Here is a 14,764-nt window from a genome sequence, read left to right as displayed (position 1 = left end):
TACTTAAGGCCCTTCCCAACAATGCAGAATACAATAAAAACAGTAATTTTATTACAGTATAAAAATATACTGAACAATAATACAAATGCAACATGTAAAGTGTTGGTCTCATGTTTCATGAGCTGAAATAAAAGATCCCAGAAATGTTCCTTATGGACAAAAAGCTTATTTCTCAAATGTTGGGCACAAATTTGTTTGCATCCCTGTTAGTGAGCTTTTCTCCTTTGCCAAAATAATCCATCCACCTGACAGGTGTGGCATATCAAAAAGCTGATTGAACAGCATCATCTTTACACAGGTGCACCTTGTGATGGGGACAATAAAAGGCCACTCTACAATGTGCAGTTGTCACACAGCCCAATGCCACAGATGTCTCAAGTTTTGAGGGAACGTGCAGTTGGCATGCTGACTGCAGGAATGTCCACCAGAGCTTTTGCTTGACAATTTAATGCTAATTTCTCTACCATAAGCTGCCTCCAATGTAGTTTTAGAGAATTTGTCAGTGCATCCAACAGGCCTCACAACCGCAGACCATGTGTAACCACGGCAGCCCAGGACCTCCACATCTGGCTTCTTCAGCTGTGGGATCGTTTGCACCTTTATGAACTGAGTGCCCCATGGTGGCGGTGGTGTTATGTATGGGAAGGCATAAGGTACCTACAACGAACACAATTACATTTTATCGATGGCAATTTGAATGCACAGAGATACCGTGACGAGATCCTGAGGCCCATTGTCGTGCCCTTCATCCACCGCCATCACGTCATGTTTCAGCATGATAATGCACTAGAGGACGACCGATTTGAAAAATCGTTATTTTTTATTTTTTTTACGCCGATACTGATTATTGGAGGACCAAAAAAGCAGATTTTTATTTATTTATTTATTTGTAATAATGACAATTACAACAATACTGAATGAAGACTTTTATTTTAACGTAATATAATACATAGATAAAAATCAATTTAATCTCAAATAAATAATGAAACATGTTCAAGTTGGTTTAAATAATGCAAAAACACAGTGTTGGAGAAGAAAGTTAAAGTGCAATATGTGCCATGTAAAAAAGCTAACGTTTAAGTTCCTTGCTCAGAACATGAAAGCTGGTGGTTCCTTTTAACATGAGTCTCCAATATTCCCAGTTAAGAAGTTTTAGGTTGTAGTTATTATAGGAACTATAGGACTATTTCTCTCTATACCATTTGTATTTCATATACCTTTGACTATTGGATGTTCTTATAGGCACTATAGTATTGCCAGACTAATCTCGGGAGTTGATAGGCTTGAAGTCATAAACAGCGCTGTGCTTCAAGCTTTGCGAAGAGCTGCTGGCAAACACAGGAACGTGTTGTTTGAATGAATGCTTACGAGCCTGCTGCTGCCTACCACCGCTCAGTCAGACTGCTCTATCAAATCATAGACTTAATTATAATATAATAACACACAGAAATACGAGCATTAGGTCATTAATATGCCCAAATCCGGAAACTATCATTTCGAAAACAAAACGTTTATTCTTTCAGTGAAATACGGAACCGTTCCGTATTTTATCTAACGGGTGGCATCCATAAGTCTAAATATTGCTGTTACATTGCACAACCTTCAATGTTATGACATAGTAATGTAAAATTCTGGCAAATTGATTACGGTCTTTGTTAGGAAGAAATGGTCTTCACACAGTTCGCAACGAGCCAGGCGGCCCAAACTGCTGCATATACCCTGACTGCTTGCACAGAACGCAAGAGAAGTGACACAATTTCCCTAGTTAATATTGCCTGCTAACATGATTTTTTTTCAAACTAAATATGCAGGTTTAAAAAAATTATACTTGTGTATTTATTTTAAGAAAGGCATTGATGTTTATGGTTAGGTACATTGGTGCAATGACGGTGCTTTTTTCGCGAATGCGCTTGTTAAATCATCACCCGTTTGGCGAAGTAGGCTGGGATTCGATGATAAATTAACAGGCACCACATTGATTATTTGCAATGCAGGACAAGCTAGTTAAACTAGTAATATCATCAACCATGTGTAGTTAACTTGTGATTTATGTTAAGATTGATTGTTTTTTATAAGATAAGTTTAATGCTAGCTAGCAACTTACCTTGGCTCCTTGCTGCACTCGCGTAACAGGTGGTCAGCTTGCCACGCAGTTTCTTCGTGGAGTGCAATATAATCGGCCATAGTCGGCATCCAAAAATGCCGATGACCAATTCTTATGAAAACTTGAAATCGGCCCTAATTAATCGTACATACCAATTAATCGGTCAACGTCTATAATGCACTGCCCCATGTTGCAAGGATCTGTACACAATTCCTGGATGCTGAAAATGTTCCTAGTTCTTCCATGGCCTGCATACTCACCAGACATGTCACCCGTTGAGCTTGTTTGGGATGCTCTGGATCGACATGTACAACAGCGTGTTCCAGTTTCCTGCAATATCCAACAGCTTCGCACAGCCATTGAAGAGGAGTGGGACAACATTCCACAGGCTGATCAACTCTTTGCGACGGAGATATGTCACGCTGCATGAGGCAGATGGTCACACGCTCCTACCTTTTGAAAAAGTTATGTGACCAACAGAGGAATATCTGTATTCCCAGTCATGTTAAATCCATAATGAATTTATTTCAATGGACTGAATTCCTTATATGAACTGTTGCATGCGTTTTATATTATTGTTCAGTGTAGAAACACAAGGAATAAATACACAATGAGCAATGATAGCTTGGCTATATACACGAGGTACCAGGTGCAGGGGTACGAGTAAATTGAGGTAGATATGTGCATATACAGTGAGGAGAACAAGTATTTGATACACTGCCGATTTTGCAGGTTTTCCTACTTACAAAGCATGTAGAGGTCTGTAATTTTTTATCATAGGTACACTACAACTGTGAGAGACGGAATCTAAAACAAAAATCCAGAAAATCACATTGTATGATTTTTAAGTAATTAATTTGCATTTTATTGCATGACATAAGTATTTGATCACCTACCAACCAGTAAGAATTCCGGCTCTCACAGACCTGTTAGTTTTTCTTCAAAAAGCCCTCCTGTTCTCCACTCATTACCTGTATTAACTGCACCTGTTTGAACTCGTTACCTGTATAAAAGACACCTGTCCACACACTCAATCAAACAGACTCCAACCTCTCCACAATGGCCAAGACCAGAGAGCTGTGTAAGGACATCAGGGATAAAATTGTAGACCTGCACAAGGCTGGGATGGGCTACAGGACAATAGGCAAGCAGCTTGGTGAGAAGGCAACAACTGTTGGCACAATTATTAGAAAATGGAAGAAGTTCAAGATGACGGTCAATCACCCTCGGTCTGGGGCTCCATGCAAGATCTCACTTCGTGGGGCATCAATGATCATGAGGAAGGTGAGGGATCAGCCCAGAACTACACGGCAGGACCTGGTCAATGACCTGAAGAGAGCTGGGACCACAGTCTCAAAGAAAACCATTAGTAACACACTACGCCGTCATGGATTAAAATCCTGCAGCGCACGCAAGGTCCCCCTGCTCAAGCCAGCGCATGTCCAGGCCCGTCTGAAGTTTGCCAATGACCATCTGGATGATCCAGAGGAGGAATGGGAGAAGGTCATGTGGTCTGATGAGACAAAAATATAGCATTTTGGTCTAAACTCCACTCGCTGTGTTTGGAGGAAGAAGAAGGATGAGTACAACCCCAACAACACCATCCCAACCGTGAAGCATGGAGGTGGAAACATCATTCTTTGGGGATGCTTTTCTGCAAAGAGGACAGGACGACTGCACCGTATTGAGGGGAGGATGGATGGGGCCATGTATCGTGAGATCTTGGCCAACAACCTCCTTCCCTCAGTAAGAGCATTGAAGATGGGTCGTGGCTGGGTCTTCCAGCATGACAACGACCTAAAACACACAGCCAGCGCAACTAAGGAGTGGCTCCGTAAGAAGCATCTCAAGGTCCTGGAGTGGCCTAGCCAGTCTCCAGACCTGAACCCGATAGAACATCTTTGGAGGGAGCTGAAAGTCCGTATTGCACACCCGAAACCTGAAGGATCTGGAGAAGGTCTGTATGGAGGAGTGGGCCAAAATCCCTGCTGCAGTGTGTGCAAACCTGGTCAAGAACTACAGGAAACGTATGATCTCTGTAATTGCAAACAAAGGTTTCTGTACCAAATATGAAGTTCTGCTTTTCTGATGTATCAAATACTTATGTCATGCAATAAAATGCAAATTAATTACTTAAAAATCATACAATGTGATTTTCTGGATTTTTGTTTTAGATTCCGTCTCTCACAGTTGAAGTGTACCTATGATAAAAAGTACAGACCTCTACATGCTTTGTAAGTAGGAAAACCTGCAAAATCGGCAGTGTATCAAATACTTGTTCTCCCCACTGTATGTATGGGTAAAGTGACTAGGCAACAGGATAGACAGTAGCAGCAGCGTGTTTGTGTGTTGGAGTGTCAATATGTGTGAGTGTGTGGGTAGAATCCAGTGTGTGTGCATAGTCAAAAAGAGTTTGTGCTAAAAGGGTCAATGCAGAGAGTTCCGGTAGCTATTTGGTGAACTATTTAGCTGTCTTTTGGCTTTTTGGTCCCAGACTTAGCACTCCGGTACCGTTTGCTGTGCGGTAGCAGAAAGAACAGTCTATGACTTGGGTGGCTGGAGTCTTTGACAATTCTTAGGGCCTTCCTCTGACACCGCCTGGTATAGAGGTTCTGGAAGGCAGGGAGGTTGACCCCAGTGATGTACCTAGGGCTGTTGCGTTGACCGTATTACTGCCACATTGGCAGTCATGAGTCATGACCGCAGTAAATTTCCATGTGACCGATGAGTCACGGTAATCTCCTCTTATGCACTCTGGACATGCGTTGGTAGTAGCCAACTTGCTAACGACCATTAGGTCCTAATGGCCTGGTACTCAGGCTTCTATTGTCACTCCATCAGGTCCTAATGACCTGGTACTCAGGGTTCTATTGTCCCTCCATCAGGTCCTAATGGCCTGGTACTCAGGGCTCTATTGTCCCTCCATCAGGTCCTAATGTTCTGGTACTCAGGGATCTATTGTCCCTCAACCACCCTGACAGCAATGTAAATGCGATCGTAAATCACGCTTTTAAAACTCGCCTCACTGTGATTGATCAATTTGAAGAAAGAAGTTCAGCAACAGGTTGAAACAGTGTAAAGCATGGTTGTTGTGGATGATGTTTCAAAGCACCCATACACACATTCGAGTTTATGCATAGGCTTATGAGCCCAAGCCCAGAAATCAACCCTGAATAAAATTGTGGTTGTGCCATTATACAATGCATAGCCTGCCGCATATTACGCTTGGCAGAAAAACATCAAACTAAAACTAATTTAAGATGTCTTTGGTACATAATTGGTCTTCGCCTATACTCCAAAATTAAACAAGTTAGAGTAATTGTCTTTGAGTGTGGACTGTATTATGCATAATGGACTTGGTTACCTTATGCGACACTCCAAAATATCTATCCATGAATCTGGGAGAGAATGTATAGCCCTAGGCGATGCTGTTGGTTTATTGATAGCCTACAATTAGTGAATTTGTATTTGATTTTGAATAGGGATTTTAAAAATATTTTCATAATTAATGTGTTTCCATATTCTCTCTCTCCTTCAGTCCTTTAACGAGCACGCAGATGGGCTGTCAACCGTTTAGTGAAATATGTTTTGTTGCGAAAACATGTTACTATCAATGTTCCCCAACAGATTTCACTTGTTTTTCTAAAATAAGCACTGGGTAGCTGCAGGAACAAGGTTGGAGGGCCAATGACATACAGAGTTTGGGCGGAATATCACCTGTCGGAGCGAGAGCATGCTCCTCATACAGTGGTTGATGTGTGGAGTGGAGTAAGTGCTCAGCTGCTCATATCAAGCACATGTTCCAGTATAAAACCGAAAGCGTGTATTCGCTATTCGAGTGCATATAGATTACATGTTTTTTTTCTTCTCCTGCCCCTGTTTTTGCCCCTGTTCCTGCCCATTTGATAATGGTCCATTCTTCTAAGTCGAAACAAATGTTTACATATTAGTAAAGACGAGATTAAATTGAGAATAGTCACTTGATGAGAGAACAGCTGTGCAGCCTGAGGCAAGGAATCATCAATAGCCTATAGTCACATCATGCAGCCCATATATGTTTTGATTTCTCAGACATTCTAAGGTTTGTATCATTCACAACTAAAGTTGCCAAATAACTCTAAATCTAGCATATTGGACCTATTTCAAATGATCACTTTTACGCTCAACAGCCACTTCATATGTGCACTCGTTCTGTAATGGGAAAAATATCCTTTCTATTTCATTCAGGTAAGTTCAATTATATTTTTCTTACTATAAAATCATATAAAATAATGATACGGTACTTATAAGCATATCTTGTCAGCTAAATGAACAAGTCTAGAGCCTATAGCATGGAGCATAGCCAGATAACATAGGCATATAGTAGGTCAACTCATACTCCTGAAATACTTTTTCTTCATTACATAATGTTTCTTTATACCTGCCTAAAATAAAGAATGGGTTTATTGTGATGGTGTATATTAAATTATTTGTTAGCCATTTTTAAATGTAGATGTTCCAAAGGTTCACATCAGCGGCTTGTATATATGGAGGCCTGGAGATGCTAAACGTGTTTATGTTAATTAACGGTCAATTACTGTGAGACCGGCAGTCTTTGGCATGACAATAACCGGCTGACAAAATGTCATGACTGCCACAGCCCTAACTGGCCCTACCCTCTGTAGCACCTTGCGGCTGGATGCCGAGCAGTTGCCATAGCAAGCGGTGATGCAGCCAGTCAAGATGTCCTCAATGGTGCAGCTGTAGAACATTGAGGATCTAAATGCCCATGACAAATGTTTTCAGCCTCCTGAGGGGAAAGATGCGTTGTCTTGCCCTCTTCCTGACTGTGTTGGTGTGTTTGGACCATGATAGGTCCCTAGCCATGTGGACACCGAGGAACTTGAAGCTCTCGACCCGCTGAACTACAGCCCCGTCGATGTGAATGGGGGCATGTACGGTCCTCCATTTCCTGTAGTCCACGATAAGCTCCTTTGTCTTGCCCAAGTTGAGGGAGGGGTTGTTGTCCTTGCACAACACTGCTAGGTCTCTGCAGCATATATCTATCTATATGCTGCTGCCTGTCACATGTAATCACATTACTGTAGCAAGGCATCAGAAACCCATGATATACTGATAGGAGTCATATGCTCCATAACATACTCTGGCACTGGGAAACCAAACCAGCATTGTGACATTTGTTTCCGTTTGGAGAATACTGCTTCTTCCATTTTATTTTTATTTAACCTTTTTGACAGGGAGTCAATGCTGAGACCAAGGTCTCTTTTCCAGATGAGCCCTGTATAGCACCACAATAAACATCAAAATACAATAAACACATTAAACTACACATTCATATGCACATTCAAATATACATTTATTATACACAACAATACATGAAAAGCAAAACACAATCATAAAAACAGACACATTCTTCAGTAAAAAGGTGCCCTAACAACTGTCTGAAATGCCCTAGACTGAGGCACCAATTCCTCCCGAAAGGGATTATACATGGAGTTTGAACTGCATAGTTCTTTCTCAACAGAAGATTCATCAAAACTGGTATTAAAAACCCCCCACAAACACACTGACTTAACCCCCCCTCCCTTTACAAGGCGTCACCCTCCCTCCCCCCTCACCTGTCTGTGCTTAAAGATTAGCTGTGTTTCGGTAGTTAATAACAGCTCCTCAGCTGTTGCCATGGAAACATGAAATCTGACCCAGCCTGCTCTTATCTACTGTATTGCACTACGCAATGAAATCTACTGAATCATTTACAGTATGTCGGTGCATGACTGAATCATTTGTACAAATGTACATTTAAATTGATTCCATGATATTGTATATTTCCTTTGGCAAAGGTTTAGTATTTTTCCTTTAGAATAACACCAAGTCAAGTTTCATCATATGACACTAACATTAACAGTGATTATGTAACACATGTTTAAAGTGGATAACATAAAAAAGTTTTAAGTGCAGTCTTGTATTTTCTTTGGGTTTCCTTTATACCTTAAATCTTGAAGGTCCACTTTTAGTATAGCAAACACAGTCCTGTTAGAAAACTGGTTCATCATGAATTAACCCACTGGGCACACATGTCCGTTCAATGTCTAGTTTGGTTTTACATTTGGTTGAGTTGTCAACTAATGTGAATTCAACGTGAAATGAACACCAAAATGTCACCATGTCATTGGATTTATTATAGGTTAACCTCTCTGGGATATTCGGAACGCTAGCGCCCACCTCAACAACAGCCAGTGAAATTGCAGGGCGCCAAATTCAAAACAACAGAAATCCCATAATTAAAATTCCTCAAACATACAAGTATTTTACACCATTTTAAAGATAAACTTGTTGTAAATCCAGCCACGGTGTCCAATTTCAAAAAGGCTTTACGACGAAGGCACACCAAACGATTATGTTAGGTCAGCACCTAGTCACAGAAAAACACAGCCATTTTTCCAGCCAAAGAGAGGAGTCACAAAAAGCAGAAATGGAGATAAAATGAATCACTAACCTTTGATGATCTTCATCAGATGACACTCATAGGACTTCATGTTACACAATACATGTATGTTTTGTTCGATAAAGTTCATATTTATATCCAAAAATCTTAGTTTACATTGGCGCATTATGTTCAGTAATGTTTTGCCTTCAAAACATCTGGTGATTTTGCAGAGAGCCACATCAATTTACAGAAATACTCATAATAAACATTGCTAAAAGATTCAATTGTTATGCATGGAACTATAGATGAACTTCTCCTTAATGCAACCGCTGTGTCAGATTTCAAAAAAACTTTTCGGAAAAAGCACACCATGCAATAATCTGAGTACGGCGCTCAGACACAAAAACAAGCCATACAGATACCCGCCATGTTGTGGAGTCAACAGAAGTCAGAAATAGCATTATATATATTCACTTACCTTTGATGATCTTCATCAGAATGCACTCCCAGGAGTCCCAGTTCCACAATAAATGTTTGTTTTGTTCGATAAAGTCCATAATTTATGTCCAAATACCTCCTTTTTGTTCGCGCGTTTAGTACATAAATCTAAACTCGGGAGGCGCGGGCAAGTCCAGGCGAAAGTTCAGACGAAAAGTCATATTACAGTTCGTAGAAACATGTCAAACGAAGTATAGAATCAATCTTTAGGATGTTTTTATCATAAATCTTCAATAATGTTTCAACCGGAGAATTCCTTTGTCTGTAGAAATGCAATGGAACACAGCTAACTCTCACGGGAGCGCACGAGACTGAGCTCGTGGCACTCTGCCAGACCCCTGACTCAATCAGCTCTCATTCACCCCTCCTTCACAGTAGAAGCATCAAACAAGGTTCTAAAGACTGTTGACATCTAGTGGAAGCCTTAGGAAATGCAATATGACCCCATAGACACTGTATATTCGATAGGCAATTACTTGAAAAACTACAAACCTCAGAATTCCCACTTCCTGGTTGGATTTTTTCTCATGTTTTTGCCTGCCATATGAGTTCTGTTATACTCACAGACATCATTCAAACAGTTTTAGAAACTTCAGAGTGTTTTCTATCCAAATATCCTAATAATAAGCATATTCTAGCTTTTAGGACTGAGTAGGAGGCAGTTTACTCTGGGCACCTTATTCATCCAAGCTACTCAATACTGCCCCCCAGTTCCAAAGAAGTTAAGAGAAAAAAGACAATGCCCTTACGCTGATGACTTCAAATCAGTCAGGGTCCCAACTTAGGCTACTGTTGATGGTTAAAATAGCATAATACCCAAGGTGCAAAACATTTTCACTTAGGTTCCCCAAAAGGCTAGGGCTGGCTCTGACTGTATGTGTGGAGGTGGGTACGCAGACCCATGAGCCACTGAGGCCCCTCATGATGTGTTCATATCTTTTGTGGCCCCCACCCCCCATTTAAAGTTGCCCATCCCTGAACTAAAGAGTACTATCTACACATTCATGGCTATTCATGGCTATATGATTAGCCATTCCCATTTAAAGTGACTCAATGAATCAATACAGTCTTCTTTCAAGATGTTGCAGGGTGGATGGGTTGCTTAGAAAAGTGGCTGAATTAACGGCTTCACTACCTCACCATAAGATGGGTCTGTCTCTTTCTGCATTTAATGGGTCTTCAATCTAATTTTAAGAGAGCCTATTAGTTCAGCCCAAACGATTTGTGTTTTCTCTGAGGGCTAAAGCACTAATGAAACAGTGTGATATGTCGCACACACACACACAAACACAACATGGTGCACATACACAAACACACTTACACACTGCCACCATTTGCATCTCGGGCCTGTGACTTCTCACCCTCGTCCTGCTGCTCTGCACGTGTGTGTGTGTGTGTGTCCAAAACTGCTCCGAGTCTCACAACACAGCAGAATGATCTACTCTAATCACCTAGGCGGGTCACACTCACAGCTCACCAGGTGTCTGACAAGGATCTGAGCGTTGTATTGATGAGCTACTTTCTTATCTGCTCCTCAGTCTCATCATTAAGCTAAGCCTGAATTCCAGTATTGGGAGTCAGTGGGACTGAGCAATGCTGCTTATATACCTGGCTTGTTATCATGCAGAGTGAGTGTGGGTTTAGATGCAGGATATATGCCACTGATGTACTTGTTCTGTACTGCAGGGATCCTGTGATGTAAAAAGCCATACCTTTAGACCAGGGCTGTCAAAGTTTAGAAATCGCCACACCGTATTAATTTCCTCAGCCTGGCGCAGTCAGAGCTCTACCATATTTTAGCCATACTAGCTGTTGCCATAACAATGGTCATACAGTGGGGAGAACAAGTATTTGATACACTGCCGATTTTGCAGGTTTTCCTACTTACAAAGCATGTAGAGGTCTGTCATTTTTATCATAGGTACACTTCAACTGTGAGAGACGGAATCTAAAACAAAAATCCAGAAAATCACATTGTATGATTTTTAAGTAATTAATTTGCATTTTATTGCATGACATAAGTATTTGATCACCTACCAACCAGTAAGAATTCCGGCTCTCACAGACCTGTTAGTTTTTCTTTAAGAAGCCCTCCTGTTCTCCACTCATTACCTGTATTAACTGCACCTGTTTGAACTCGTTACCTGTATAAAAGACACCTGTCCACACACTCAATCAAACAGACTCCAACCTCTCCACAATGGCCAAGACCAGAGAGCTGTGTAAGGACATCAGGGATAAATTGTAGACCTGTACAAGGCTGGGATGGGCTACAGGACAATAGGCAAGCAGCTTGGTGAGAAGGCAACAACTGTTGGCACAATTATTAGAAAATGGAAGAAGTTCAAGATGACGGTCAATCACCCTCGGTCTGGGGCTCCATGCAAGATCTCACCTCGTGGGGCATCAATGATCATGAGGAATGTGAGGGATCAGCCCAGAACTACACGGCAGGACCTGGTCAATGACCTGAAGAGAGCTGGGACCACAGTCTCAAAGAAAACCATTAGTAACACACTACGCCGTCATGGATTAAAATCCTGCAGCGCACGCAAGGTCCCCCTGCTCAAGCCAGCGCATGTCCAGGCCCGTCTGAAGTTTGCCAATGACCATCTGGATGATCCAGAGGAGGAATGGGAGAATGTCATGTGGTCTGATGAGACAAAAATAGAGCTTTTTGCTCTAAACTCCACTCGCTGTGTTTGGAGGAATAGAAGGATGAGTACAACCCCAAGAACACCATCCCAACCGTGAAGCATGGAGGTGGAAACATCATTCTTTGGGGATGCTTTTCTGCAAAGGGGACAGGACGACTGCACCGTATTGAGGGGAGGATGGATGGGGCCATGTATCGCGAGATCTTGACCAACAACCTTCTTCCCTCAGTAAGAGCATTGAAGATGGGTCGTGGCTGGGTCTTCCAGCATGACAACGACCCGAAACACACAGCCAGGGCAACTAAGGAGTGGCTCCGTAAGAAGCATCTCAAGGTCCTGGAGTGGCCTAGCCAGTCTCCAGACCTGAACCCAATAGAAAATCTTTGGAGGGAGCCGAAAGTCCGTATTGCCCAGCGACAGCCCCGAAACCTGAAGGATCTGGAGAAGGTCTGTATGGAGGAGTGGGCCAAAATCCCTGCTGCAGTGTGTGCAAACCTGGTCAAGAACTACAGGAAACGTATGATCTCTGTAATTACAAACTAAGGTTTCTGTACCAAATATTAAGTTCTGCTTTTCTGATGTATCAAATACTTATGTCATGCAATAAAATGCAAATTATTTACTTAAAAATCATACAATGTGATTTTCTGGATTTTTGTTTTAGATTCCTTCTCTCACAGTTGAAGTGTACCTATGATAAAAATTACAGACCTCTACATACTTTGTAAGTAGGAAAACCTGCAAAATCGTCAGTGTATCAAATACTTGTTCTCCCCACTGTAACTGTTGCCTAAAGTGTATGTAAAGCCAAAACGGCAGTTTTAAGTGGTGCCATAAGTGTCCAATCACGCCATGACCATTTCCTTTAGCCCAAACCCATGCCCACGCCACAGCCACAACAGTTACCATAGCCATAATCAGTACCATTATCCATAAGCTTTAGCCAAGTATAATGTGTTGCATCATCCCCGGCCATAAGCTTCAGCCAACCAGAACTGTAGCCATAACTGGCTGTGTCCCCTAGACATTCTGGCAGGCAGGCTGCTGTAGTATCCTATGCTGGGCTGGGCCTGACACCTAGGAGCTTGAGGAGAGGACTGCTGCTGTACTGTAGCAGTGTTGAGGAACTCTGACTGCACCAGGCCATTTCCTCCTCTGGGTAAACATCCAAAATCGTGTAAACGGCGAGAGTGTGGAGCAATACTTTGAGGGGCAGGGAGGGTAGAGGGCCAGTCTGGGCTCCCTGTCCCCCGGGCTGTCTCCATCCCCGCCCCAGGTGCTAGGCCTGTCCTGCAGGTAGGGGCCATCACATAGGCCTAGCTGCCACCTGTCTGACCCCTCACTTAGCTGTAGTCCGCAGGGAATGCTTTATGATCCACCGCTATGTTCATACACACGTGTTGCTGCACAGAGCAACATGGCACTATATCCATGACTCATTACTATTTGTATCCCTTATTTTACCAAGCGAGTTGGCTGAAAATACATTCCCATTTACAACAACAACCTGGGGAAAGTTATAAAAAAAAAATGTAAAATTACGTAGTTAGCCTACAAAATGTATAAGCAAGCAAAAAACACAAACACACACAAAAAAAAAGCATAGACTAATAAGAATCATTCTTAGTTAAAAAGGTCCTCACACAGCTGAACTGTCTCAGAGGCACCAGTTTCTCCCATTTCAGCCAACTCTGTAGACTGTCCCACAAGCAAGGTACAAAATAGCTAAAGGCAGATTTACCTAACTCTGTTGAGATCAAAGGGATCTCCAGAGTTAGCCTGAGACGGTGTCTGATATCTTGTATTTCTGTAGGTTAACAGAGAAGTGGGGTACGGTGGTAGTTTATGCAAAGGACTCTATAAACAAAAGAAACGTGCAATGCATCAATCTACGAGACTTCCAAGAGGATCAGCCTACTTTCTGATGCAGTGAGGTGTGCTGAAACTATCGCCCGTGATAAAGTGTAATGCAGTAAGATAAACTGCGTCCAGTGGCTTCAATACAGTGGTAGCTGCATTCTTATAGATGATATCGCCATAGTCTACGTCCGGAATGAATGTCGACTGAATTATTTGTTTTCTGCTATTTAATGAAAGGGATGACCTATTCCTATAAATCACATTTTTATTTCTTAAGTAACTCATCAACATGCTTTTTGAGGGAAAGCCTATCATCAATCCAGATGCCTAGACATTTATAAGCTGGGACACAATCAATGAGGTTACCATCCAATGTATGTATGTATGCAAAAATCATCAGATAAATGTTTACGTGATTTGGAAAATAACATATGCTCGCATTAAGTAGGAGATTGCGGTACGCCAGGCATTGAGTAATTATTTAAGTATGAGAGCGAGAGAGAGCGGGTGAGAATATTAGTGGTGTGGAGAATTGACTTCTCCTAATTTTAAATCAGGAACTAGGATGTCTCAGACTGGGGTCTGAAGAAGGGCAGGTCTGTGAGTGTGAGCAGGTACTGTGTGTGTGTGTGTGACAGCCAGGCAGGCTGATTAATGAGGGGGACTAGCTGAAGAATGAGGGCCTGTTAGAGGGAGACATGAGACCTGGGGGTCTGTTGGGTGGTGAAGGGCTCTGGTCCAATCCGGCCTTTCAGACAGAAACAAACGCGAGAGACCGGGGTGCAGCTCTAGCGACGATGAGGAGGATCAGGTTGGTAACGTGACACCCCGGGGGAAGTGTGTCTTTCTATGGAGACGTGGCCAAATGAGGCATGAAACATACACAGAATGGTTGAAATTCTGTGTTTACTGTTGCTATTTTAAATTGACATGATCTGTGTCTCTGTCTTACAGTGCTGACCCACGTTTTGAGGTCCCTTAAAAAATTCACACAACGTATGTGGATGGGCCTTAATTCTACAAATGCCTCCGTTTTGATTACTGCTGTAATTTGAAACAAGTTGTTTGCAAACCATTCAGGATACAGTGGAGTGGAGATAAAGCGGTGCTTTGAGTCATACATACAGGCCCAGCTAGGCCTGTGTTACTGCATTCAGGCAAACCGTATACATTCTCCTGCTGTGTCCTATATTTCAGGGAGGAGGGACTCGGCAACAG

General features: G+C 42.2%; 1 protein-coding gene across 1 annotated transcript in view; it reads left to right on the top strand.

Annotated features, from left to right (window-relative positions):
• LOC139556371 (nuclear receptor coactivator 1-like) overlaps nt 1-14,764 on the top strand; it is a 109,084-nt gene that overhangs the window by 15,395 nt on the left and 78,925 nt on the right. The window lies entirely within an intron of this gene.

This window comes from Salvelinus alpinus, chromosome 27 (genome assembly GCF_045679555.1).
Source record: "Salvelinus alpinus chromosome 27, SLU_Salpinus.1, whole genome shotgun sequence".
NCBI classification, from domain to species: Eukaryota; Metazoa; Chordata; class Actinopteri; order Salmoniformes; family Salmonidae; genus Salvelinus; species Salvelinus alpinus.
This window is presented reverse-complemented; position numbering and strand designations above follow the sequence as displayed.